We start from the raw sequence: 27,181 nt of genomic DNA, 5'->3' as shown, positions 1-27,181 counted from the left end.
TTTAACCAGAAGGAGTATTGGAAGGGTTTCTTTTTCTGTGTTTCCCATTCATTTTAAATATCACTCCCATCACACTAGAGATGTCAAACAAATGACAGGCAGTAGAGATGAAAAGAAAAAAATAAAGCCAGACTGGGAATATGTGTTAATTAAAACAGGTTTTGGAGTAATCAGAAAGTTCACCTTTCAGATCTGCTATACATAAACCTTCATTTTCAGGCTCACTTTGATTCAATTTATATGGCTATTTACAATGATTTCTGGTGCATATTTCATCATGAGAAAGTGTCTGAAATGTAATCTATCCACAAAAAACTTTGTCATTTGTCATACACCATTGACTGCTCTGCTACAATGCCATCAATATTCTGATCTCGCAAACCTGACATTAACATATGTGTGCTGAAAATTATGGCTTATGACTTGAAAAATAAGCTTGTATTATATAATACTGATCTAGTGACAATCATGAGAATGAAAGCAATCGATTCACCAAAAACAGATTTCCTTTCTTTTGAATAAACTAGTAGTTCTTAGAAGTGGTTGACATTTTTAACTTTTTGGAAAAAGAAACCACATTAATATTTATAGTATTTCTCAGAAGGAAAATATTTAATTGGTTGCTCAGTAGAATTTGATCCCAAATTCATATGTGTATGTGTATACTCATACATACATATACATTTGTGTGTATATATATAGATAAATATACAGAGATATAGCTCTAGATATTTTTGAGTGGTATGTATAGATACTTATATATGTGTGTGTGTATGGATGTATACACTTACAAGCCCCCTCCAAGATTCATTCCTAGTTATTCTCTAGATATTTAAAAGAAGGAGGTTTGCAATTTCATTTTCATCTTGAAGCCTCCTTTGATATGAGATGGTTGCTGTCAGTTGTTGCAAATTATTTTGTAAGCTTTGTAAGCTATGCATATCAAACTATGATAACTTAGCTTATTTTTTCATATCATTAAAATGTTTAAGCCCTCAAGGTCTGTTAAGCTGGTGTCTTATTTTGGTTTCCATAGATTAAATCTCCATGAAAAAGCTAATTTAGCAACCAAAGCAGATCATGATATGAAGCATTAAAATCATAAGCTGTATATAGCAAACAATAATGTTAAAATATAGTCAACAGTTTCCCTTTTGATTCATTTTATCTTACAGCTTCTGCATGACTTCATCTTATTTGACACAGACCTTCACAAGGGACTGGATTTACCACATTTACCACCTCGCTGGCATCCATTACCACAGCAGTATGTGCAGGTCTGTAGTAGGTGACAGAGAAGACAAAGTTATCATCATTCCCGGATGGCTCTTTTGTGAACTGTGCTGCTCGGAGTCTCCCAGCAAGTAGCTTTTGCTGAAAGTCAGTTTTCTGATTTTTTTTTTTTTGAAATCTGGGCTTCGACTCGAGATCCAAAACCAAATTATAGTGACTATAAAGTGTGTTTTCTACAGTGTTATCTTCAGTTTTACAGCTAGTGCTGTGGTTTAATATCATGTTGGGAGCTAGAATATAAATATTGGTCTTTTTTTTTTTTTCCTGGAACACACGTACTTTTATATAGTAATATATTTTTATAGGGCTATGGTTTGAGATACACTTTCAGAAAGGAGTGAACTGATGGAGTGATGGGTCTTCCTTTCTCTGGTGTAGGAAGGTAACAATTCTGGGTCCAGCACTGAGCTCCAGTGGGTCATATCCCACCAAGGCATGTCTGCCCTGTGGTAGGAAAAGCCATTTGCATCTTCACCTAGGAGAGGAAAGGAGAGGAGAGTGCAGCACACCACTATTACTTTACCAGGAGCTTGGCAGTACGGGAGCGTGAAGCAGCCGAACAAGTATGAATTGCTGTGACCGCATGTCCTAATCTAACCGTCCAGCATGGGGGGAGAAGCAGTGCAAGTTTTCACCAAAACTTATTTCCAGTCAACGCTCCAAAGTGGTTTTTGTGAGGAGTAAGCAGAATTATACTCTTTGGTATTCTCAGGATCGACAGGACTGAAAATAAGGCCTGTGAGAGTCTCAGCAGTGAGATATACTGGGATATTAACCCATCTAATTTCTATTTGCATAGTTTTGTTAAATTGTCAGTGCTACCCTAAACCTTACATTTACTCTTTACTTGCAGAATAACAATGTTGCACATGAAAAGATAAGCCCAGAAAAATTTGTTAACTCACTTAAAAGGTAGAGATTTTCCCACTTGCCATAGCTGATCTACCTCAAATAGACGCACTGGAGAATCAAGGTGGGAGATTTGGTAAATACTGAAAACATTAAGTTGCAACAAAAAACTTTTGCTATGATACAAACTTAGTACACGGTGCCTGAATGATAGATTCAGAGGACTGCATCTAATGGGTTTTATTTTTCTCTCTTTTTAAATAATCAGTGAGTAGGGAGGGAAAATCACAACTCTCAAGCATAGATCATTAAAAAAAATAAGACAATCTTATTTTAGATAGTTTCTAACATCAAACACTTTAGTTACTTTCATCTTGATTTTCTCCATCTAAAAATTAGAAGAATGTTGTGCTTCTGACAAACCTGAAATTACTTTAGTCTTGTCTGAACTGGATTTTGCCAGCATTCTTGAAGAGGGTTTTAGCCTCCTGTGCCCCCTACTCAGGGGCACTGCTTTGAGTTCTAGTATAGTCTATTTTTATTACCGAAGGAAAGCAAGTAATATACCTGTGTAACAAAGCGTGACTGAGAACAGAATTGCTGTTTTCTCATCTCAAAAAATACCAATTCTAACAGCACAAATCTGTGCCTTCTCATCATCTTTATTCAAGGATGTGTGGCAGCGAGGTAAATGAAGGCAAGTTTACTTGATCCGAAATACCAAGTCTATTGTTTCTGCAGCACTTGGAAAATTCATGTATATGTGTGTGTGTGTGTTTATATTTTTGTATTTATATATAAATAAAAGCTGTGAACTCTCCCTCAACCCAACATGATTCTAAAAATAATCTTTTTTTTTCCTTAGACACCTTGCACTTAATTCTCAAACTAGTCTATTTTCCGCTTCTTTTCCTGTTATCCTTCTTCACAATGATACCTATTAAACTGATGAAGATCCCAGATTGTAATGACTGCCTCACAAAAAAAGAAAATTTTCTCTTATTGCTTGCGATGGGGATTCAGTTGCCACCCCTGAGTCCCAGTTACTGCTTTCTTCCCTCTTTGCAGCCCCGTGGGAAGAACCCAGTGCCTCTTCATTGCATTTTATTACTTATTACTGTGCTCCTCAGAGCCCACTTTAGGAGGTGGGGGCCTCACTTTTTTAAGGATCTAAATTTTCATTATGTTGTAAAAAGTTGCAGACAATTTTTAAAAGCATTTCCATGCAGGCTTAATTGGGTGTGCAAATCGCAAGTGTAATTACAATTGTGTAGGAAGCTCTACGCAAATAGTTTGGCTATTTGCAGGCATAATTATCCAGCTTGCCTTCACAAGAATAGCAACTATGTGTTGCAACAAATCTGTTGTCAGACTGTTTTTTAAATAGCTTATTCCGGTGCTCCTAACCTTTATCACTACGGAGCAGCAACAAAAAGCTTCTTGAACGGGATCCATGGATGCGGCGTGCCTTGCTGGGATAGGCTACAGAAAATCTCAGTCTTATCTAAAGCTGACAAGAAGCACGCTGCCTTCCGAGGCTTTTTGTGCACGAAGCCTTGAGCTTGCGGAAGGTGCTCTCTGCCCACGGGAGGCCCCACTCGGGTGGGCTGGGGCGGGAGGCTGCAGCAGTCCGCGCGCGCACCCCGGATCACCGTTTACCTGGCAACCTCCCGTTTTTGCTGTTCTGCCTCGCTGTGACGGCAGAATGACTCCTCGCACAAAGAACTGCTCCGCAATTTGGAAAAGTTCTACTACATCCCAGAGAGCCTGGCGGCACCTCCGAGGAAGGTGGGTCTCAAAACCCTGCGGACTGTCTCAAAGGCAGAGAGGTAAAGCCAAGAGTATGGGAAGACACTGGCTGTTTTTAATAGTGGAAGAAGATAGAAAACAAAAACCTCTTTTGCAAACGAAAAAGCAGTGACATTTCTGTTTCTGTATGTCTTTTACACTCAACAGATTCTAAAATCATTCAGGAATGTGCTTTCACAGTTTTTCCAAAGCTTTTGCACACCAATATTTTTTAACTAATGGTTTGTAATTCAAGTGGAAGAAAACAGCAGCGTGGCGATACCTGGAACTGGGAATGAATTCTTCGCTAGAGTGAAGCCAGGGAAAGTTTTGCTAACAATTTTCATGGAACTGAAATGTTGCTCCAGATTTTTTCAGTTGGTTGCAAATTTTCTATCAGGTCAAACACATGGACTCATATCCAAGCACTTCCTCACAAGCATCCTCTTGGAATAAAAGTTTTTCTGTTCAGACCCATCTCTGGAATAAACTTATCAAGCAAACAGATTATGTACTGCAAATGCTGACATAACCATAGCTATATGCAGTTATATCATATTATGTCTCTCGCTCCCTCTTTACTGTCTGATTAACATTCTGCAATAATGCAGGCTGCAACACTACTGCCTTTTCTTGTCAACCTAGAAAATTTCCAGACTGACCAGCCTCCTTCCTTTTAAACTCTACTTTTACATTTACACTCCAAACAAGTAACTCCCTAGTGTTAAAAACACAATAATAGACATAAACAGTACATAAGATTTTAAGCAGGGCTAGAAAAAAGTTTCTGCCAACACTGGACTGAAGGAAGGTGTTTTCACAAAAAAACCCTCCTGCAAACAAACAAATCCCCAACAACAACAACAAAAGCCCCTCTCTGTTCCCCCAGAATATCAAGGTTTGCAGAACATATCTGTTTTCCATGGAAGATGTTTTATTTGCGTCAGGAACTGAGTGGGATTTGAGTATCCTCCAAATCTGAAGCTCAAAAAAACTCCCAAACCAACCCAAAACCCATACCAGTGGTTCAAGGACTGTCTGTTTTCAGTTCCCAGGCAGATTTGTAGCCATTATTTAAAACTTTTCAGCTAATCATTTTTGGTAATGAGTTAAAATTTTTTTTTCTGGCCAAATTCTATCCAACTCAATTTAGAAATTGAGCAATATCGTAACAATAAAGTAATATAGAAACTTGTTTGAGTATAACCATTGATTCCAGCTAATATTTATAAATTAACAGAATTTGCTAAAAATATAAGCACCACTTATAACTGCACTCCAGATTTAAAACACAGTCTAGCAAGATGACAAGGTAGTTTGACATTTTTTATCACAAGATTTTTTGCTTTTTTATATGTTGTGTTCTAAGAGAAAATTCCCTAGAGCTTTACTCTTTTTCTTCAAGTTTCCTATTCTGTAGGTTCATTTTATTTGACCCTTTTTACAGACTAATACACTTTCCACTTACCTAAGTGGAACAGATTTCTTTTCTCTGTGCCTCAATTATGTCTTCTTGAAGAAGTACACTAAAGCACTCATTAAAAACAAAACAAAACAAAACAAAAACCTAGGCAGTTTTCAGACTTATTCCATAATATCTCTTTGAAACCTTTAGACAGAAGAATATAATTCAAATATGAGTTCTATTAAAGGGCATAATTACAAAAAAGAAAAAAGATAACATTAGCATGGCTCAATCAGCTCCTTTTCATAAAGCAGCTCACTCAAAAAGGAGTACATTATTTGAAGGAAGAAAAGAAAAAGGGATCAAACAATTTCCAGAAAACAGTAAACATGAAATGACAGGACAGAGATGAGCTTATCAATGAAAACCCACGGATGTCATCCTGGGTCTGCTCAACAAGTTTCCCCCCCCGTATGTCTATGGAACCAGTGGTTCACACAAGAGATTTGGTAGCAAAAAATAGATGAACTCTCTTCAAGGCGTCAGGATATGAAGTGGTTTCACGACTGCTTTTTGTCAGTAATGTTAGTTTAAGGAAGCAGGGCTGGAAATTACTTTGAGGAGGCAAAAGTAAAAGAAAGGAGACTGATTAAATGAAAATGCAAAATATGCAAAGAGGTTCTTATAGGAAAAGAATGGCCAGAAGAGGGTCCAAGGGGAGTGGGTGTATGGCCGCGGGGGGGGGGGGGGATGTGTGTCTTACTTGTCCTGTTAAATTATAGCCCAGCTTTCACCTTAAAAGCATAAACAGGAAAATTCCTCTTCCGTAACGTGGAAGAGGAAACCTTGGAGCAGTGGGAATTTCATCCTTCGTAGGGCTTTTACCTCCAAATACGTATGAAAATGGTGGTAAAGAACTACAGTTTTCATGGAATACATTAATCTGAGATCGCTATTTCTTTCCCAGTAATGGATTTGTCATGCTCTACTCAGCTGTTATGCAAAACAGCACAATTTTGCTAATTATCCATGTTTTCTTTGTTTCTATAAGCCTTAGCTATACCATTATCAAACAATTATAAAAATAGGAAGAAAAAAATTCCCAGTTGTAATTTTCATCAGTTAAATCAGAGGATCTAGCTACTGCAAGTTGTAAGAACATTTTGAATATATCTATTTTTAATGTTTATTTTCTGTGGGCCATATTCTGATTTGGTAGTGATGTAAATTTATTGATTTCAATAGATGGACTTACAATAAAATAGTGCAATTAGAACCAGGCTCTCTGATGCCCCCAAAAGTGTTAAAACCTTCAGAGAATGACTAAATGACCCATTATGTTTTGGCAACTGCAAACTCATTTCCTACCTGCTGTTCGTTTTGTGGTAGCTATGAACCAATTATTTTAGATAATGTGGGAACAGTCCATTTATGAGCACCCATCAAGAAATCATTATTCTACTAGAAGCAATGTGCTGCTTTTTAAGCAGCATTGGAGGGTACAGATTCAAAAATATTTTCTCTCTTTCTTTAGCCTCTTTTTTTTGGGGGAGGGGAGGGTACAAAGGGCTGGAGGGCTATATTACCATATTCCCCAGAATTTGTATTGACCAGTGGTCCAGCCTAAAACACAGCAGGATCAAGAACCTGAAAGTGTTGGCACTGAAGCATCAGCTCAGCTGTTCAGCAGCAGCTTGAAGTGGGGCGTTTACTCTGCATCCACACTACTGTCTCGCACAAGGCATACGTTCACTGTTATTGCTGCACGCTGGAAAAAAACTTAGCTCTGAAGCCCGGATATAGGAAACATATTAAGTCTAAATTGCTACAAAGGGAGGTGCAGCCATGCTCTGCTGCAGCCCAGTCCTGATTAGGCTGGGCAGACTAGATTAGTATCTAAATAAAAAGGTCGCCAAGGAATGCATGCTGTAATATTTCTTTTGCTGTAATATGCTGTAATAATTCTTTCGAATTATTGGTTTATCTTGATGGATATCTCATAGTGTAATAACAGGATGATATGTGCAGAAATGTCTGGTCATGTTTATAGAGGTGCATGTAACAGAATGGTGCCAAATGGCACCATTTGGCTGTTTCCTAGCCAAATTCCAGCTCTCATTTCAGGTATCTCAGAAAACATTACCACAATGAATGCTTTTCTTTTTTTAAAAAAAAGTGCAGACAGCTTTTTAGTCTCCCCGCCTCGCCGAGAGGCAGATATATTTCCTGATCATCCCTGTGGTGAATGAACTCATCACAGAGCAGGAACAGGTGTGAATATGACTCCCAAAAATGGGCAGACTGTAAACCCCCCAATGCAGGGTCTACCTAGATGCAGGCAAACCAAAACATTCAGGAAGCCTAGAGGAGATTTGGCTTCAAAAATACTCATTCCTTCAGTCTACATTACAGAAGAAACAAGCTTTTAGTAAAGAGACTTTGCAGAGCTTCACTGTGTAAGGGAATTTCTTATAGATCAAAGACCCTAAGATTAAAATTTTATCCTCATAATTCAGCCATTTATTAAACTTTAAGTTTTTTTCACAAGCTCTGCTTCATTTATGTAAAATGGAGGTCCCAGTCCTTCCGTTAATCTGTGCGAGCCAAGCACCATGAGCTGCCGCTGCTGTCAGTGAGACACCGCATGGGCAACGAGGGCTGGGCACGCTGCAAGACTAACAGCCCCTCTTTGCTTAGTCTCTGTCAGAGGTATAAAGTACTCGTTTCAGGAATCTGAAACAGTCAGCACAGGAATTAATCTATAATTAAAGAAGCTCATGAATTGTCAACGCCTTTCTTTGGTGCACTTCACGCAACCCACTATCCACTGTGTAAAGCATCAAAAGGGTATCAGCTAATTTTCTTTCTGAATATACCATTTGCAACAGTTTTATTTAAAATGAAAATCAACCTTTACCATTATGATTATAAGAGAGGTGACCTGATCCGAGATGACCTGATCCACAGCAGTTCTCAAAACCTCTTTCTGCAAGAAAGATTTACTCCCATTAAGGCCTCATTGTCCAGATCCATTCTTTCTAGAAGGATGTAACTCTAATTGACTTTACTGCTTCAGTCTGATTGATTTCTTTAAATCAAAATATCCCCCTGGTAATGTGGTGGCTAATGATAAAGTAGATACATAACCATTTGTTAGCAGAGTGTAGGTGATAGTACATAAAAAGAACTGATAGTCATCTTTTCCCATCTCTTCCACATAGACAAAGAATAAGTGAAGTAGAAAATTCTTGCCTCCAAACAAAAATAGACTCTGAAAAAGTGCATTACACAAAACATTACAAAGATTAAAGCTCCTGTTCCTGAAGAAAGCTCAGCACACTGCTGTAAAAAAAAAAAAAAAAAAAAAAGTCAGAGAAAGTCTCCTCATTATCACTATTTCTCATTTTTGTTGCAGTAGCTTCTAGAGGCCTCTACCAGAGGTCGGTCATAGCTCCTTTGCATTAAGCACTACAGGAACACAGTAAATGAGGATTTTTTCCCTCAGCTTACAATCCAGTGTCCTGATCCAGAGGAAAAACAAGCAAGCAAACAAACAAACATCAAATTTATATGTGGGCTTTCTTTTGCCCATAAGAGAAGTCCTGTTAAAACTTTGCATCTATCCCTTGTATGTAAAACAAAGCTTGTGGCTTAGACAAAGCTCAAAAGCACATGTTGTTGCACCTGCATACTAAAACTGGAGAAATGCTTATGTAAAACCAGTGAGAGAGTGACGAGATTTTTTCCCTGTTCTCTCCCCTTGTTTCTTCATGCTGCCTCCTCTCTTTTCATGAAAAGAACTAAATGATTTAACATTGAAAATGCTTTCGCTGTTTTACTCAAGATCTGTTACTTTAAAGGGCCCCTTCTCCAAACATCACCCTGTAACACTTCCAGCGAGGACAACAGTTTGTCTCAGGCTGCAATGGCAGGGTTGACTCTGGTACCTCTCCCCCAACCCCCAAATGAGTCGGTACAGTGAATAATTAGTGACTTCTTTTTCCATACCTTGATACAGGAATGAATACATCTGTTCGCCTCCTGGGGACCCATTGCTGAACTACGCTAAAGCATGACCAGAGACACACCTCCCCGTGCCGCTCTGCATGACACAATGCACCAAGGGCTTTAATCAGTGCAAAGTGGCCCGGTCAGAAAACTTCCTGATGGTAAATCAAGTCAGTGCAGCAACCCAGACATTCACTTCCTCTGTTATAAACTACAAGTTCACTGACCTTTTTTTTTAGGCCACCAATTCTTGACTCTGTTATTTTAAACAGAGGAGTTTGCTGTACCCTTCGGTTCTTGCCAAAAGGAAGTGTGAAAGCTGGCCTTTGGATTTGTGCAGTGTATCAGGTACAGCTGAACAAAACGCTGTGTTTTGGGACTGTGAGATTTAACTGTGAATGGACTTGATTAGGGGGTCTGTTTCTTACTAATGTAAACCCTGAATAAAGGTGAGTATGGCATACAGCCTCTGTAGAATCACATGGAAACCCAAGTGAACATGCACTAAGAGACAGTCTAAAATTCCTTTCAAATGATTACCCGCTCATAGTCGTCTCTTTGAGCTGCTCATTGCCTCCAAGCTCTGGGGACCCAGCTGCACAGAGTCAACATTTGTACTCCAGAAGTCTTTCACTTAGCAATCACTTCTCACTCCTTCCTACCAGCCTGGCAGCAGGTTACTTTTCCTGCAGCTGCCAGCCAGATGCAAAGGGAACCAGGTCCCACATCTGTAGAACCCTTTTTTATTCCAGAAATTATGGGCCTTTAAGAGACTGTAATCTGTGTATTGGTATCTGAATGCAAGGGTGGGCAATGAAAGCGCAGCTGCACATATGTCCATTAACTTCATTGCTATAAGACTGAATTACCTAGCTTCTACGGACATCTGAAGAGAGGCATCGCTTTCTTTTCTCTGGGTATAGTAGTTTCTGTATAGCCCTTTTTGCAGCCTGGATTTGCCTTGAAACTTCTCCGTTGGGGCTGTTTTGACTGTTCAGTGGTGGTCGTCTCCAGACAGCCTCAGCAGCTGTTACAGCTTGCCGCTTTGCCACTCCAAGGAGCTGCCACCGGTCGGCCAGGCACAGACCTTCCCAGCTGGTGAAACCTCACAGCTCAAAGCAAATGAAACCAAACAACCCCTTTTGCAGGGGCAGAAAGCCCAGCACGCAGAGGAAGGAGCTCCCTTACTTATTTCAAAGCAGCTAATAGCTCTTCTGCTTGGGCACTCAGCTAGGCTGTGAAAGGCTGTGGTTCAAGTCCCTTCTCTGACAAAGAGTCAATCGTTTATACAAACAGGCAGGAGAGCAACAGGTTACCTGCGAGCAGGTCAGCAGGATGCTCACCTGGATGGTGGGCACCGAGGTCCACACGGTAGGGCTGAATATGGGTCTCCCGCACTGCAGCCGCGTGCCCTCCTCCTTTAGTCCCGTGGCTGCACTGAGGGGTTTTAACAGCACACGTGGGAGTACCGTGGCTCTTGTCAGCTTTGACAACTCATGTTTTTCCAAAATGATTTTCTCGGAAAAGGCAAATCACATTCAATCAGGTACAAGCCACAGCAAGCAGCCCCTCAAGGGCAGCCTTGTAAGCTTTTAATAGGAACCAAGCACATAACCCCTTAAAGGCTTTTTACTCTCATGGAAATATGGACTCTTTCTTTCAAATGTCTGTGAAAACAGGGTTAATATATTAATCCCTGTGCTGCCTCAGAAACTACAGATTTTAGTCTGAAGAAATACACAGTGTTTCCTCTTACATTTCTTTCTCCTCTAGTAAATTGGTTATTTTAACAGAAATAGAAACAATTTAGATCAACATGCATATTCTCTTTTCCTTTTATCAAAAGTGTCTTCTCAGTTCTTTTCTATCAGATACTTTGTGCTGCGTCTTGCATCAGAAGGTGGAAAAGCTCATACTAAAAAGGAGGTACCCGATCTGCACACAGCTGTTGTGGACAATGTGGATGGCACTCTGCATGAACACGCCGAGACAAGCAGCAGGTTCGAGCTCTGCCTTCACCAGGGCCAGCCCCTTGTCTGCGGGGAGCCACACAAGCCGCAGGCCGCTGAGGTCCCTGAGCGGGGACAGAGCTGGGCGCTGGTAGCGTGGTCCGCCCACAGCACTAGGCACCACAAGGGGATGAACCTAGGCTAGGGTCCATCTGGGAGCCAGGCAGGAGCAGCAGGAGATGGGGCTGGACATGAAGCTGCAACATTCAAGGTCCATCCAGGAGACAGGGCTGGAGACAAACTACCTACAACACGGGTCCGAGGTCTACGCAGGTCTAACAGAGCTGTGGTGGAGCTCGGGCACGACTGGGCACCATGGCACAGGTGCAGCTCTTGGGCCATGGGCAGATGGTGCACGGCGGGGGTCCCAGGTGAGACTGAGCAGGGCAACGGAGGGCTACTAGCATCCTCTGGGCCCTGACATCACCCACAGTTATGCTGGGCTTTGATGAGAAATCAAAGGCAAACGTTTGTTAGGGATTCCCTTCTGAATTCATTGTCTTCACACACAGACACAAATAGAACAAGAAATTAAAATCTACTTAGGACATTTCCCCCCGCTCCCTTCCTCCTTTTAATAGTTTTTGCCTTTACTTTAATAAAATAAAAGTAAAGGTCCTTACTACTTCAGTTTTCTCCAGGCAGACTTCATTTTCTGTGGATATGAATTAACTGTGCTTGCGGGAAAGTTCTTTGATGAATGCAGGTTGTTTAAAGGACACAGTTACTGCTGAAGAAATCATATAAAATCTGAAAACTGTTTTTGTGCCAATTAAGAGACAGCATTTCCTGAAGAAATAGGCTGCTGTTCCAAACAGCAGCAGACTTTTGGTGCTTTTTCCAAATGCTAGTGTATCGGTAACAACCTTTCTCTCTGCAGAAAAAGGTAAGGAAATCGAGTGCAGCGAGGCATATATGTTACCGCTGCTTTGTGGTGCATTCAGCACAAGATTTATAGCTCCTTCAATGTGTGAATTTGGCCCAGGTCAGCAACAAAAAATTCCCAAGTTTATTTGGTTTGAAGAGCTCCCTGTTGAGCTTCATGAACAAGTGAACAATCCTGGTTTGTAGCCCATTAGGAAGAAGGGCTCTGCAAGCAGAATATATTACATAAATGTCATGGATAAAAGCACGGATGCTAAAAGGGAGAAGAAGACAGATGGTTCAAGACTTCTTTTGGAGTTGGCCAGATTTTTTTTTAACAAAAGAAATTTTCTCAAAGCTGAAATGTTTCACTGAACATTCCCCAGTTTCCCTGGGTCCAGGCCACTTTTATGAAGAAGGTTACAGGTGAGGTATCTAGGGCTCTCTGCTAAGTAAGAGATTCTAACTCAGATCACTACCAGATTCTGAATGGTGTTTTTTTCTTATCTTGGGTCATTGTGCTATAGGCAGAACAATCTGTCTCTCCACTCGGCACCCTGAACACCAGGGTAGAAAGAGTGTGACAGTCAGATTCTTAGATTAATTCTTCTCATTTTCATGTAGGATCGCTTGACCCAAACAGCCCTTACCAAATCAAAAGGCTTAGACTGTCATCTGAAATGACATTAGAAAGTTCCTTTGCAGCCGAATACAGAACAAAACCCAAAGGCTGGGACCCAAAAATACCCGCAAAACAAAAATGTTCCTTTCTGGTTCTCTGGGTACGTGCTGGGTGCTTTCCAGGTGCTGGTGGTGCGAGTTGATTTGCATCATTCTGTAGTAGTGCTAAATTCAGTTGTTGGCAGAGCAATGACAGCAACATAATTTCCCAGGAAATCTTCACCCCCCCCAAACTGTTATGTGGAACGCTGGGAAGCTAATGCAACATCTGGAGCACAAATGTGTTAACCTCAGGCCTATCACTGCATGCAGATCAGCACTTCCTCACCAGCTGGCATTTCTTCAGGCTGGCTGCCCTCCCCAGGCAGAAGGAACTATGCTTATTGCTAGGATGCAAATGTATGTATTGGGTATCGCTGGACATATTCAAAAGCAACTTTCTATAAATTCTGCAGGTCATCGCTCAAGATAAGCAGCAGAGAAGAAGCTTTTTTTTTTGAAAGAAGTCAGAGCACCTCACACTACTTCAGCTGTGAGGTAAATTATACTTAGGCCTACATCACTTCTGAATACAACGCTTGGGCACCCAGCTCAATAAATATTGCCATTTTGGGAGAATACTACACTCAGTCTGTTTGGGCCTCAAAGTAGAGACATCAGCATCTCTTTAGCTTGCAGAGATGAATACAATGATTGTGTGACTCTTTTAGACAGTGGTACAGGGCAATCTCTGAACTTGGCCCCTGCTGTCAGGACTTCGTGTGCGAGTGTCTTTTTATTTCAGGAAGAACACTCCTCATAAATCAGTTCTCCCCTAAAGGACTTGGGGAAAATACAATATTATCTCAATTAAACAAAAGTGTTTTTCTGCAGATCTATCACTGCAAATGGAACAGAATGACAGCTAGATCAATGTACATCCTGTAATTCAGAAAATGTATTCAAAAATGTTTCATCTAGATTAAAACCCTATTCCTCCAGCCAGTGTCACTTTCAGTTTATCACGGGGAAAAAGCAAGGGGTTGCAACTAATTCCCACTGATTAGGCAGCCATGCTCTATTCTCTTTGTTTATCTTGCACCAACAATGTTGGGTATCTGATCCAAACACTCGCTGGAATGCTACATGAAATGTTGGTGTGTTGATAAATGCCTGTTTTTTTCCTTCTCAGCACATCATTCTACTACAAATATGGGTGAAGGAAGATAAATATATATAATGTGATTTCTGAGAGCAGGTGGATGGATAATTCTCAACACAGATTTTAAACCCCTGTGCCATTTTAATGTGTCATTATAGTAAGGGGAGATTTATGCTAGCAATACTTGCTGGTTTTTTTGCCAAAAGCACACATTGCCTAAATTGAGACTATTGATGTAGTGCTCTCATCATTTAAGGTGCATTAGAAACACTACAAGAAATGAAATGTGGGGAGGGACATTGGGATGCTATTAGTGAGTTGCATAGGAAATTAAATGGGAAATGAACAAAACTGCGTCTCATCCTAGCATAAAACTTCCGTCTCTCTGCATGAAAATAAAATCATTCTTATTCAGTTTGCACATTGCATGCTGGTAATTTGCACAGCACCGAGTAGTGTTATTCATTCAACATGGTTAATATTATTTATAGCATTTTGAAAAAGGCTATTTAATTGTCCATAGACGTCATAATCTGTATATTAAATATCCCCAAGACAGAGACCTGAACAGCATGAAGAACATAAATCTCTGCTGATGGGCTGTGCTGTAAAGATCCTGGTAGTCTACATACATAAGGAGATTTGGAGTCCAACCACATTTCAGATTGTGTGAGAAGCAAGTTTAGACATTACATAGTAACAGTATAGCTAGCTGGAAAGTTTTAACATTTTTGTCACAGGACAAACTGCTAAATGTTTCTTTCTGTTAAAAAAAAAATCAAAACCTAAATAATTTCAACAGATAGCAGCAGCCAGTTTAGATCTCTCTAAACAAACAAAAGAAGTTGAAAGTTTTTGAGTTTCTGACAAAAAGACACATGAACAAAGCAAGCAAGAAGGAAGGAGGGAAGGAAGGAACGAATGAAAGAAGGAAAAGCAGTATCGAAACCTATTGTCCTGTTGTTTGACAGCTCAGAGATCTGAGTACCACTCCAATCTCACAACAGCAAGAGATATACTCTAGTTCTCTACGTGATACTCTCAAATGACCTAAGAGGAGCAGGTGCTCTTAGCTACAAGTAGGCAATAAGAATCATTGTAAGTTTTGTCTTCTTTCTTCTGTATTGTATTCACACATGATACTTTCTCACAAATTAAGAAAGCCACGGGGTTAATGGGAGAGGATGTACTAAGCGCTTCAGAACTGAGGAGCTTCAGTACTGTATCTGTCATATGAGAGCCACTTCCTTTCTGATATATTTTGCTACATAAAATAGCTTTCATGAGAGAGTAAGAGAGAAAGAAGGATGCCTCAAAAATTTGCTTTCTGTACCACAAGCATTACCTTCTCCCAACAAAATCAGAACTCTGGCAATCGTTATGACAGGCCAAGGCCACCTATGAGATCTGGTGTCAGAGCAACAAAGGCAAATTCTGTAAAATTTGGATTCTGGCCTAAACAAGCTGAATATGATTTTAAAGCATACATTGCAATTCATCTGATGGATGGTCTAGTGAGAGGAAGAGCGACCTCGTTGCTTCAGCACTGAGCTTAGCTCAGGAGACCTGGTTTTAGTTCACGGCTCAACCTCAGACTATAAAATGTTGGACACGACATATGGCCTCTTTTTCCAGCTGTAGCAAGAGATTATTGCTTCAGTACTTCTTACTGGTGTGAAAAGATAGAATTCATTAACTGCTGTGTGTTCACAGATACTCTAATCATGAAGGTCACATATAAATTACACTATATGGGTAACTAGCTATTTAAGTAGTTTAGTCTGAGAGTTAACGCACCGTGAAATATGCTAGTAAAAATCAGCAGCTGGTATTAGATGCCCCCCTTCCTTCACAAGCTCCTTTATTTAAAATTTGTTCATTTATATTTGGTTATGTCGAAGACGCACCATAGTTATAAATTCTGATCTGGAGTTCTCTTCAGTCATGGTTTAGGAACCCCACACATGCCGTACTGTCAGCTCACCACATCTGCCTGAGCTGGGCAAGAAAATGTAGTGTAATCCTCAAGAAATGACACTGGACAAATGGTCTGTCTCTCTTCTGCCCAAAGTCGTTGCGGTGCCTCCAGAGAGACACGTACGCTGGGAGCAGCCACACGGCTCTGCCATGGAGGTTGTTTGCCATCAAGGTGTCGATGGTGGTGCTGCGTAGCTGCATGGGTGGCTCACTGCCACATAGCTCGCACACAGCAGCAAAAGATGGTGCTAACAGGGTCCCTTTTACTTCCCTTCCTCAGCAGATCTATGGCTTTTTACTGCTGCGGCATGACCTACAGGCTAAGGGGGACTGGGACGTACAGCTAGCTGTGACGCATGGACCCCCAAAGAGCCACTGAGGCTGGTAGCGAATTGACTTCCCGACTCAGCTGCCAGAGAGAAACTCCAAACTTTGCATGCACTGATTTTCCCCTGCCTCACGCCCCGTCTATTTTCCACTGCAAAACTAAAACCAGGAGAGAGACGTGTTTTACAGTTAGATAAACCATTTCAACCAATCTGAAATGGACTGCTTCTGTTTCAAGCACTTAAAAATAAAGACCACGAAGGGTGAAACTACTCCATGGTCTAAATGTGCTCTTTGCTGCTCGCCTCAGAGGTGGTTTGGAAGGAAGGTGTGCAGCCGGGGCGTCAGGGAGGAAAACTTTGGGGTTCCAGGTCCCGCTTCAGAAAGTATCTAAATTTGATTTATTATCAAAAATGAAAGAAACTGAGCTGAGACTGAAAGCACCAAGCTCCAGAATAATACTTGTTGTTGGGTTATTGATCTAAAAGAAAAAAATCCTTACTCTCTTCTTCCTCCGGTCAAATCTAGGGATGACTAATTTGGGATGACTGAAACCGTGTTTCTCAGCAAATGAAATATTTACCAGGAAGATATATTTGTTCAGCTCTAAGGGTGAGCAAGTGTATGGGGAGAAGTTAATGACGTTGATGAAAACTATCCAAGGCCCTAACTGGCCTGGCTGCAGGAAGCTCCCGTGGGGTTTATGAGCTGCAGCTGCATACCTGGAACTGCAAAGCCGGGCAGGGGACGTGCACAAGCCATGCCTGCAGCCACTGAAGGAGTCCCCTAAGAAGGCACAGATATTTTGCTACCTGTCAACAAATACCATAGGAAAGTGGTTTTGAAACTATGGGTCAAGTTTTCAGTTGTCAAAAGCGGGCCACACCTCTGAATAAGAGCACCACGCTGCATATCATGAGATGGGACATTTGTGCCCCTGGAAGCACGTGGAGAATACCGATCCAAAGAATCTGTCTAGGAGCAGTTTTGGTGGGGTTTCCTCTAAACAGACATTTCAGCAGATAAAATAGATTATCCACTGGCAAATGGCATTACTGAGACTCAGGCTAAAGTTTATCCAACACTAAAAGCTAACCTACCTTCTCCACCTTGCCACAGCTTCTCCCCAGTCTCTCTCCTCTTTAAACACGGAGAGTTCAAATCCAAAACTCCATGTTGAAATAAACCCTGAATTTTGGTTAGTCCATTTCTATCTCTGCTTTACATTTTCCAGTTAGACAGTTTCTGTGAACAGGTCAAATCAAAATGTGGATCTGAACTATGAACATGAGGAAATACTTTTTTACTGGGAGGGTGACACAGGGCACTGGCACAGGTTGCCCAGGGAGGTTGTGGAGTCTCCTTCTCTGGAGATATTCAAAATCTGCCTGGACGCAATCCTGTGCAACGTGCTCTAGGTGACCCTGACTGAACAGGGGGGTTGGACTAGATGATCTCCAGAGGTCCCTGCCAGCCTCAACCATTCTGTGATTCTGTGAAGTGTACAGTGTCTCCAAACATGAAACCAAATTATCTCAATTTCTTTCAAGAATCATTGGGAGAAGAAGCAACAAAAACACTAACATTAAAGGATTTTTTTAAAACATGTGTACTCCAATTTTAATTTTGCAGTTTTTCCAATTGTAACTGCAATATTTTATTTAGCAGTCACAGCGCTTTTCTTTGCTCACAGTGAAGTCCTTACTTCCAGTTCTGCATTATTGCTGTGCTATATTATTTGAAAAAGTAAGAAAAGAAAGTCCCCCAACCCCAAAATAAAACAAGAATACAAACACATCCACAGCAATAGTCCTCAAACACATTCCTGCTGTTTGCTAGGACTTGTGCCCAGAGAGCAGAGGCTATTATAACCTGTAATTCTCTGTGGAAGTTTACATTGAATCAAACACAATCATATATTTTTCTCATAAAAATATCATCCTTTGTTACAGAAAAATGAGGTAGTGTTGCCCAAACTCTGGAGAAGTTCTAAAGATATTATGAGACTTGCATGGGAAATCTGAAAAGATTTACAAGGGAAAATTACATTTATATCCATGGAGATTTTAAAAGAATACACATTCAATTTTGTGTACATCTGCAATTTTAGATTAAATACCCCTGTGTTATTGTTCTAATCGCATTATAATCATTAGCCATTCTCCTCCTGATGCTACATGTGACCCCCAGTATGTTTAGCTACAGACATTTGATTTTTCAAGCAGATGATTTTCCAATTAGAGCCAATGAACCTCTAACCCGACTTCATTGTTGTCCCTGCTTGTGATTTTTAATGTCTGGCAATTTTTTTTCTGAAAGCACCAGCTCTTGGCATCATGGGATTGCAGAACAATTTCACTGTTATGAAAAAGAAAAAACACATAATCTTTGGAGATATCATGCAAAGATTGAAATGATGAATGCTAAAAGCTAAACAGCCCAGCCTTTATTATTTTTTAAAATCTCATGAGTCTTTGGTGCTTCACTCACAATGATTTAATGCTTGGAAGTAGAGGGATTGATGAAGATGTTAGATCAGAGGCCTTGTTCAAAGAATTGCTATACCCAGAACACTAAAAGAAAGTATTTTTCTAATGTCCTTTTAACTTTTTATGGGATATATTGGGGCGGGGGGGGGGGGGAGGGAAGAGAGGAAGAGAGATCTCCTTGACATTTTTAATCAAAAACTCTTCTTCTGCGAATAACCCTATTCAACTATAATAATTTAACGATCATTCCATGTACAGCAGTTTTCCCATGGGGAAAATGCTCGCCCAGGAAAGAAGGCCAGTTAACTACCCGTCCTGGCCTGGAGGTGCCGCAGCATTTGCTCAGTGGGGTTGGTTTCCGTTCTCCCCTTTAGCCCGCTACCTGTTTCGTGCATCAGCGGTGGTGGTTTCTGGGCACACGTGCAGCCCGCGCTGTTCAGCCACGGCCTCCATATCACTGGAAGCTTCCCCCACCGGGTCTGAAACCACCGTCCTCCTGAACAGGCTCCGAGGATCCCCGCCTTTCTTCACAGACCTGTAGCGACACAACCCTTCTCTCACTCCCAGGCACAAAGAAGGTTAGACTAAACCGCTGATTAAGCGCTAATAAGCACTGTTGAAACCATACTTCTGTTTCACGAACAGAACACCCAGAATCCCAGGAAAAATAGATGATCTTCTTAATGGCACCTCAAAAGAAACACATACAAACTTCTGTCTTTTTTTACAGTTTTGCTGGTTATTTGCTCCATCGGATGCATCTCGTCAGCAGCCTGCTAATGCTCAAGCACAAAACATGCCTGTGAAGGTAATATTTTATAATTCAGCAGTGCACTTTAATCTCATGTTTTAGACAAGAGCTCACAAACAGGAGGATGCTCAGCTGTCTGTCCTTCTGCTTTCCCCAAACAAGGCAGAGTTACAGTACAAAACACAAGGCTCCTGCCAAAAGCACAGTAAGCAGCACCTTGTGATCATATAAAATGGCTATGATTTACTTTAATAGGAGCAGCAGATGCATCCACAGCACTTAACTGTGCAATACATACATCGTGCCAGTGAAAACAATGACACATAACAGTTTAAAGGAAAGAACAAAAAAGAATATAAAAGAGTTTTGATCAGAAGTTTCTCACCAGCCCCTTTCAAAAGCATTTTTGTTTCAAATAGGTACATACTGCCCAGTCATTTACAGTCTGTGAAACACAGACCACACACTAGAAGTTGCCAAGGAAACAGATTCACTTACGATGGCACATGTTGGTTATTTGCAATCTGCTTATCTTGCTCCACCCAGATGCCTTAAAATGAGCATAGTCCTTCACAGTCAGATTGCTAGGATGGCATTACCATTCAGTACGTGGAAATGGATTTGCTACCTGACTCAAAGCTTGAGCCACTCTAGTTATTAAAGCAAAACATGCAAAAATCTTCAAAATAACTGATGGTAGGTCTCTTAAAATTTTTCTTTTTTCACTTTGATATACAAGATATTAAATGGCAGAACAAGCTGAAAAGTGTAAATACAACGTTCCTAAACTGTGCTCCCTCTGTAAAACTGAAAGTATGCAAGGAAAAACTTTGAAAAAGTCCTCGCTGCTGTCCTCTTGGTTCACAAGTCTTAGCTGTTTGGACATTGGCTATAAACTCCCAGTCCCTTTAAATTCAGTGGGAGCTTTTGTTATTGACCTCAGTAAAGCTGGGATTTCAACTGCATTTTAGGAAGGTCACTAGCTCCTTATTTAAACTCCACTGGGGCTGGATTGCATTGCCCCAGAGTGATGGCACTGCTAAGCTGTTTTCAGTCTGCGCTAGTCCGAATGACAGCTCATGTTTCTGGTCAGGTCTCTAGCCTGTACAAATTAAAACTGCTACATAGTTTGTATACAGATAGCATTTGAACCTTGGGTTTTGGTCAGCATTACGGAAAGAGTTCCAGATTTGATTCCTCTTCTTAGTTTGAGGTAACTTGATTTTTTTGGCTTGTTTTCTTAGTTTGGGCATAGCTCTATGCATGATTTGCAGAGAACCTCAAAGTGACGACCTTCAGATGAAATAGTCAAATTGGCTAACACAGCTGAGAGTGATTATTTTTCCCATCAGTGTAGCTGTCAGTGAGCTCCGGGTGTGTTTTCATTTCTCCACTTGTTTTCCAAGTGATATGAGAAGTGGATCACACGACAGAATGATAGAGGAAATCAAACTAATAATACATGGAAAGTATGATTCATTTTACCACACAAGAAGACACCATCCTGTATTTATTTTATCTGCAACTTGAAGTGTTTTGAATATTAGAAATCATCCCTGCCCTGCTTTTTTTTGGAAAATCTAAGTCTAGAAGAACTTGAGGATCTGATCTCCCGGTAAAGCTTGAGATGTTTCCAAATAAATAAGTTGGATTTGAGCAAACCTGACATTTCTGACAAATCCTGACGCATATCCTATTCTGCACCTCATGATGTTGGTCAAAACCGAATTGTAGTCCAGTATTTACAAACTCTGAGAGTTTTACCTGAATCTGAACTTTACAGCTGAGTGTTTCCAAGCCATGTGATGTGTCCTGGTCAGCTGGGGACAAATCATGCAAGAACAGGCCTGAAGATCCAATTCAGTCCAGTCAAGCAGCTTGTTTGCCTAACTCACAACACATGTCAGAGAACTGTGACCCTGGATTCTCACCAGCTAGGCCAGAAATTCTTGTTAATGCAGTCAGAAAGGTATATGAGACAAAACTTAAAGCTCTGTCCAGGAAGAACTGTTTCCCAGTGAAAGTCCTGGGCTAGAACGCAGGTTAGCTCAGGTCCTCGACCTGCTGCAGATTTCAGGAATGACCAAAACCTCTCAACTGATCCCTGGTCTGTGCCTTGGAGTCCCTTTGGTAATTTATATCCTGTTTTGTTGAGACGGATTGTAACCTCTTTGAGGCTTATCTTATGGCCAGGACTAATCTTAATAAAATAAAGAATAATTAAATAGGATGTGGCAAAGCACCAAAGATGACCATCTCTTCTTTTAGAGAAGCTGTTGTTTAATCACCACAGAAATACAGTACAGGCTCAGAAATATTCCCAAGATTACAAATCTGAAAGATACTCGAAAGCTACTAAAAACTTACACTGCAAAATAAAGGGAAAAAAATGAAAGGCCACCAGAACATAGGCTGACAGAACCTTTTTTCTGCTTTTGTTCTCTGCATTAAATAGCTGAAAGTTGCCAGGACATTTACCTGTGTCCTTAAAAGAGCAAATCCACATCTGGACCTCATTATAGCCAATGGCAACACTCCTACTGGTTTTGCTGGAACAGGACCAAATAGACACAAAGGAAAGTATTTTCTTCTGATGAGCTGCCGGGAAGTGGAGGAGCGATTGCTGAAAATGGATTGTACATCTGATAATAATAATAAATAGCTAGTGAGAGCATACAGGTAAAAGAAAGAGCTTAAAACCAGTTTCATACTGGCACAGCATACAGCAAGACAAAAACTGGGAAAACAAATGCTGCATCCCTTTTTCTGGTTAATGCTAAGTACAGAATTAGAAATCCCACTCCCACTGGATCTACTATTGCACACCTTGTGAAGGGAATGGGCAGCATACCAAGCAAGCCTGGTTGCCCATAAAGACACAGATACCTCCAAAAACTCAGCACAAAAACAGGCAAATCTGCAAAGAAAGATTTTTTTTCATCCTCAGTTCCTCCCACGTTCAAAACCAATGAAATTATATGGAGTAGCTTGAATTCTGCTGCCCCTTTCAGTGTAGCAAAAGACAAAACTGAAAAGAAATGGAATGATTATTTTGGTAGCATGGCTGACGAAGCAGCTGAACCCTTCCTCTGTTCTGCAGGCAGAAATTGGTATTGTAGGCAGAAAATGTAAACCGTATTGAGCAAAGGGCAAGGAAAAATGTGTGGCCAATACTACTGAAGGGCAATTGTGGGGAGTGGGCAAGGGATACATGGAAAACTATGTTTGGAGACTAGATACTTCTGACCATAGCTAAACTCTGTTTTGGCCCCTGACCCCTCTTGAGAGATGGGGCCATGCTAGCTGCAAAGCAAACTCCAATTTCATAGTGCCTTGCAGAGCTCCCAATAAGACCACTGTTTATGTTCACCTCTGGTATTGGCAAACCCAGGAAAGTCAGACTGCAAGATTTCAAAATATTAGGATGTTTGGGAAGCTCTATCTTCAAACTTTTCTTCCCAAGCTCTGAGACTGGAAATATCCTCTTTCTTTTAAAATACAGACAAATTTTTACAAGTTCACGACTTCCCTGGGCTACAGGGAGAAAAATGAAAAATATTATGATATGCAGGCTAAGCCTCATAAGCTGCAAGGCTTCCTCCCCTCTTGCCTACTTCTTCCTGAGGCCTCTATCAGGTTAGAATGGAAGAGTTGTTTAAGGTGAGGATCTGCTCGAAGTTTAGGGCATCCAACATGACTTCCTACCCCTGCCAAGCAATCTAATTTCTTTGGTCTTCAAATCGTCACCTGTGAAATGGGGGCAATCCTTGCCCCTTGTCTGTTCTCCCTGCTTCTGACCATAAGCCTCCTGCACTGTCTCTCTCTTGCGCAGCACAGCACTCACCTTCCGAGGTCCTTCACTTCAGCGGAGTCTCTATCTGATTTTGCAGCATCCTGAAAAGGACAGCACGGTCTGTCCTGGAGGTTTACTGCCAGTGATCCCATGCTACATTTGAAAACCGAACCTCTGTGGAAGAATCAAAGAATAGCAGAAGATGCATGCAGGGCATTCGACCTGGTATAACGACTCGGGAAGTTGGAGAGCTACGCAAAGATAAAAGGACGGAATCGTGTGTCACTAAGGCATAGTCTACTGAATTGGATAGTGCTGTGGAACTGAGCTTATTTATCTGTTTTTTAATGTTTTCTTTTAAATTCAATGACTTTTGAATATTAGCAGGTGGTCATTATGCAGGTATAAGATGAATTAGCTAGCTGTAGAGCCGACAGGTTTTAGTACAGATAGTCTCCTGATTTTTCCTACTGCTGCTTAAATCTAAATAAAATGATTGAGGTCTGCTTGTTTCAGCACACAGGAGTAAATTTTTTTCAACTGATTCTGTAAAGCTACTTATATTTAATATTTTTCTTTTGTATATACTGATACCTCTGCCAGCAGATTAATTAGCATGAAAAGAAAAATAACCAGTTCACACAGTGGATCCAAACTGTGATGTCAGTAATGTTTTGTCAGTATTTTATGCAAAGTACTCCTATAAAATCTTATATAAACTTGCAGAGATGAGACGTAAAGAACCGGGGAACCTGTTTCAGCAATGCTAATCCTTTCTCAGGTGGCAACGCCCATCTAGTAAACCTATTTGAGCAAACTGTTTATAACTGAAAGAACGAAAAGGCCTTCACTATATATACTGATAGCACAAGGATCAAATCATATAAGATAATATGGTGATAGGACATTAATATATATTACGACCTTAGACCTGATCTCTGTCTCCTTTATACTAGTACAAAGTAGAAATTCATCTAAATCAGAACAGCAGTGCAGTGATCAGTATTCTGGGGTATTTTCAAAGCTGAGAAGTTATTTCAGAAATTTCCACCTCCTGAACTAGGGTACGGGTTACCTAGCTCTCTTTAGAAATTGCATGAATTCCATCCCAAGCAAAGAATTTATCCTGAAATCTTTACTTAATTTCATAGGAAAATACTAATCAATGTCTTTCACAAGTTCCTATGAGCTCACTCTGTTATTTCTCTAGTAGCCTTCTAGAAAATACTGGAAAGCAGATCCACACATATTCTTCAAATCTCAAACCTGATGGTTGATTAAAAAAAACAGGAGTTTTACAGAGAGAGAAAGAACATCTTTGTTTGTTGACAGGAATAAAATGTAACTTGTCACCAGAGTTGATATGCTTTATTAATGACTCTTTTGTGAAACCACAGAGCTGGATGTTATAAATATTGATGTGAGCACACTGCTTTTGGAAGTCTGTGATAGATGAAACTTTTTAAGGTGAATACAAAATTGCCTTCAGTGTTTCTCCAACTTGAAATTCAAATATCCCCTCTTAATTGGGAGCTATTACATTCACCATTAGGAATAATTATGCTGCTGATGTTGTGGATAGATTGGGGAAAAATATTCCTATCTATATCTGATTGCCAGAGCTGTCAACATCTGTAGGAAGTAAAACTGAGGGACAAATCTCCAAATGAGCTGGACTATTTATGTATGTTGTATGGAATTTGGGCTTTTTTATTTTTTGGTATGTAAATGTCTTAATGCTCACGGTGACAGCTTGGTTACCATGGTTACTTGTGAGCCTTCTTCTACACTAAGCTGAGGAGCCAGGGTCTGCTTTCTCCTCTATACAGGATGTGTCCACATGGACATTCCCTTAAACAACTCAGCAAAGGCCCTGGGATCAAGGGTGTCAAACCCGCATCCAACTCTTAATAAGTATTTAGCCCTGTAGACCTCAAGTGATATTCTACTGCTATCAGTCCACTTTCCACTTCGCCTCTCAATTCAAGCTCTGTTGTAAATCGCTGATGCAACTCCCCTAAGCAGCTGATAAATCGGGCATGTACAAAATATTGTTGCTGAAATTACATTTAAAGTTTGTGCAAAACATTGCTAGATGTGAGCACTTTCCTCACTGCCAGTGCAAGCCATGTGCAATAGCAAGGTTTGCAAGAGGGGGTGGGAATGCTGTTTGGCAAGTAGTTTAACTCACTGCCTATACAAACACTGCCATCAAAACATGGTCAACACACACCTTTACATGGAGGCAAGTCTCAGCTACTTTTTCCATTCCTGCGTCTCAGGTGAGCGGTCATATGGACTTCAGCACTGGTTGCATCTTAGCAGGCTACAGCTCGACTGCTGGCCTCAAGTTTAAGGCAACAAGGGGTCTTTACATGTGGTTGTAAAGCTATTTAAGGTACTTTCTGAAACTTGAGAGCAGGCTTAGTGTTTGTGTAAATACAACCACTGTATTTCAAATACAGACCCAAGAGTGCTCTCCAAAGTCCACACTTGCCCTGTACTCACACGTATTTGAACAGAGGTGGCTTGGGCTGCGAGCGAACGTCAGCACGGGAACAGACCCGTCACACAGCACCCAACCCACAGTCACCTGCAGGGCAGCAGGCTGGCCATAGCACGTCTGGCCCGCCAGGCCCACACCCCATCATCCCACGTACTGGTGATGGTGGGCAGAAAAGTCAGGTGCGTGGTCTACCTGGAAGGGCCCCGACATTGCTGGATGCCAGGTGAGATGGGAGTCACTGGCAGCCTGACCTCTGGCTGCCGTGGATGGCACAGAAAAGTGGCACGGAGCCAACGGTGCTCTGCGTCCCAGGCTCCAGAGGACGGTTGCAGAGCTGGGCCCAGGAATATATCAAACTCACCAAGCATATCACCTGCACGTTGGTTCATCCTCCTGGGGACACCACTTTCCAGCCACATGCCTTCCAGGCTAAATCCTGTTTTTACCTTCTTAAAGGGACACCTATTCCCTTTTAGCAAACAAAGGAGGGTCTGGTAGAGCCACCCAGCGCCAGGAGTGACAGGCACCCTCCAAAGAGAAAACACCCTTGCATCAGGTGAGTTTGTCAGATGAACAGGGAACAGGTTGTAACATTCCTGATACTTCCAAAGAAAAGAAAAAAAGATATCACCCCACACCCACTAGCCTTTAAAAGCAGTGCTAAATTTCCTTCTACATAGCTAATGCTTAATTCTTTGACAGAAGGGGAGGATAGCTAGACTCACTTTGATGTAAATATTTAGGTCTTCCTTAACAAGTCCCAGCCGACGTCCTTCAGATTGCTGCACCCACATTCAGGGAGCTGAAATTGGTTCCATTCCAGCGCACGCTCTGGGGTGCCAGGTAAATTGAACTTGCTGAAAAAAATGCCTGTGCCAAAAGAAGAAAAGTCAATTTAAAGCCAGGGAAGATGGGACTAATAAGGTAACGCATGTCCACAAATATCACCAGTTGCTGCCATAAAAGGGCTAAATTAAAAAATAAAGAAAATTAATTTTAGATAGGATATAAAGCAATAAGGGATTTTCCCATTGTGCAAGGACTACATTAGGACGGAGTAAGACAGTCCTTGTCCTATAGTACTATATGGGTACAAGCCTCTTCAAAGTCAATGGGACTATCATAAGCAAAAGAACCCAACTTCAAACACTTGCAATATTGTCAAAGAATAGGAGGGAAGAAACAGTTTTATACTCGCTTCGCAAATGGGAACCAAGACACAGATAGATGTTCATGACTTACCTTCCCTTCTAACAACAATAAATTCTGTTCAGCACACCACTGAATATTGTACATTGAA

The 27,181-nt window shown here is 41.0% G+C and overlaps 1 long non-coding RNA gene across 4 annotated transcripts in view; it reads right to left on the bottom strand.

The window, feature by feature from the left end:
* The window catches only part of LOC106494999 (uncharacterized), a 214,411-nt gene that overhangs the window by 2,655 nt on the left and 184,575 nt on the right, over positions 1 to 27,181 (bottom strand). For 3 of the 4 annotated variants that reach the window (XR_010883644.1, XR_001294382.2, XR_001294383.2), the window contains 2 exons: positions 26,607 to 26,751; positions 26,243 to 26,409 (listed from right to left, as the gene is read on the bottom strand). This is a non-coding gene — a long non-coding RNA (uncharacterized lncRNA). Of the gene's footprint in view, positions 1 to 19,213; positions 19,367 to 26,242; positions 26,410 to 26,606; positions 26,752 to 27,181 lie in introns of all 4 variants that reach the window. The other variant, XR_010883645.1, reaches the window with a different exon arrangement.

This window comes from Apteryx mantelli, chromosome 3, assembly GCF_036417845.1.
Source record: "Apteryx mantelli isolate bAptMan1 chromosome 3, bAptMan1.hap1, whole genome shotgun sequence".
In the NCBI taxonomy this organism is placed as follows: Eukaryota; Metazoa; Chordata; class Aves; order Apterygiformes; family Apterygidae; genus Apteryx; species Apteryx mantelli.
Note: the sequence above shows the minus strand (reverse complement) of the source record. Positions and strands in the feature narration are given on the sequence as shown.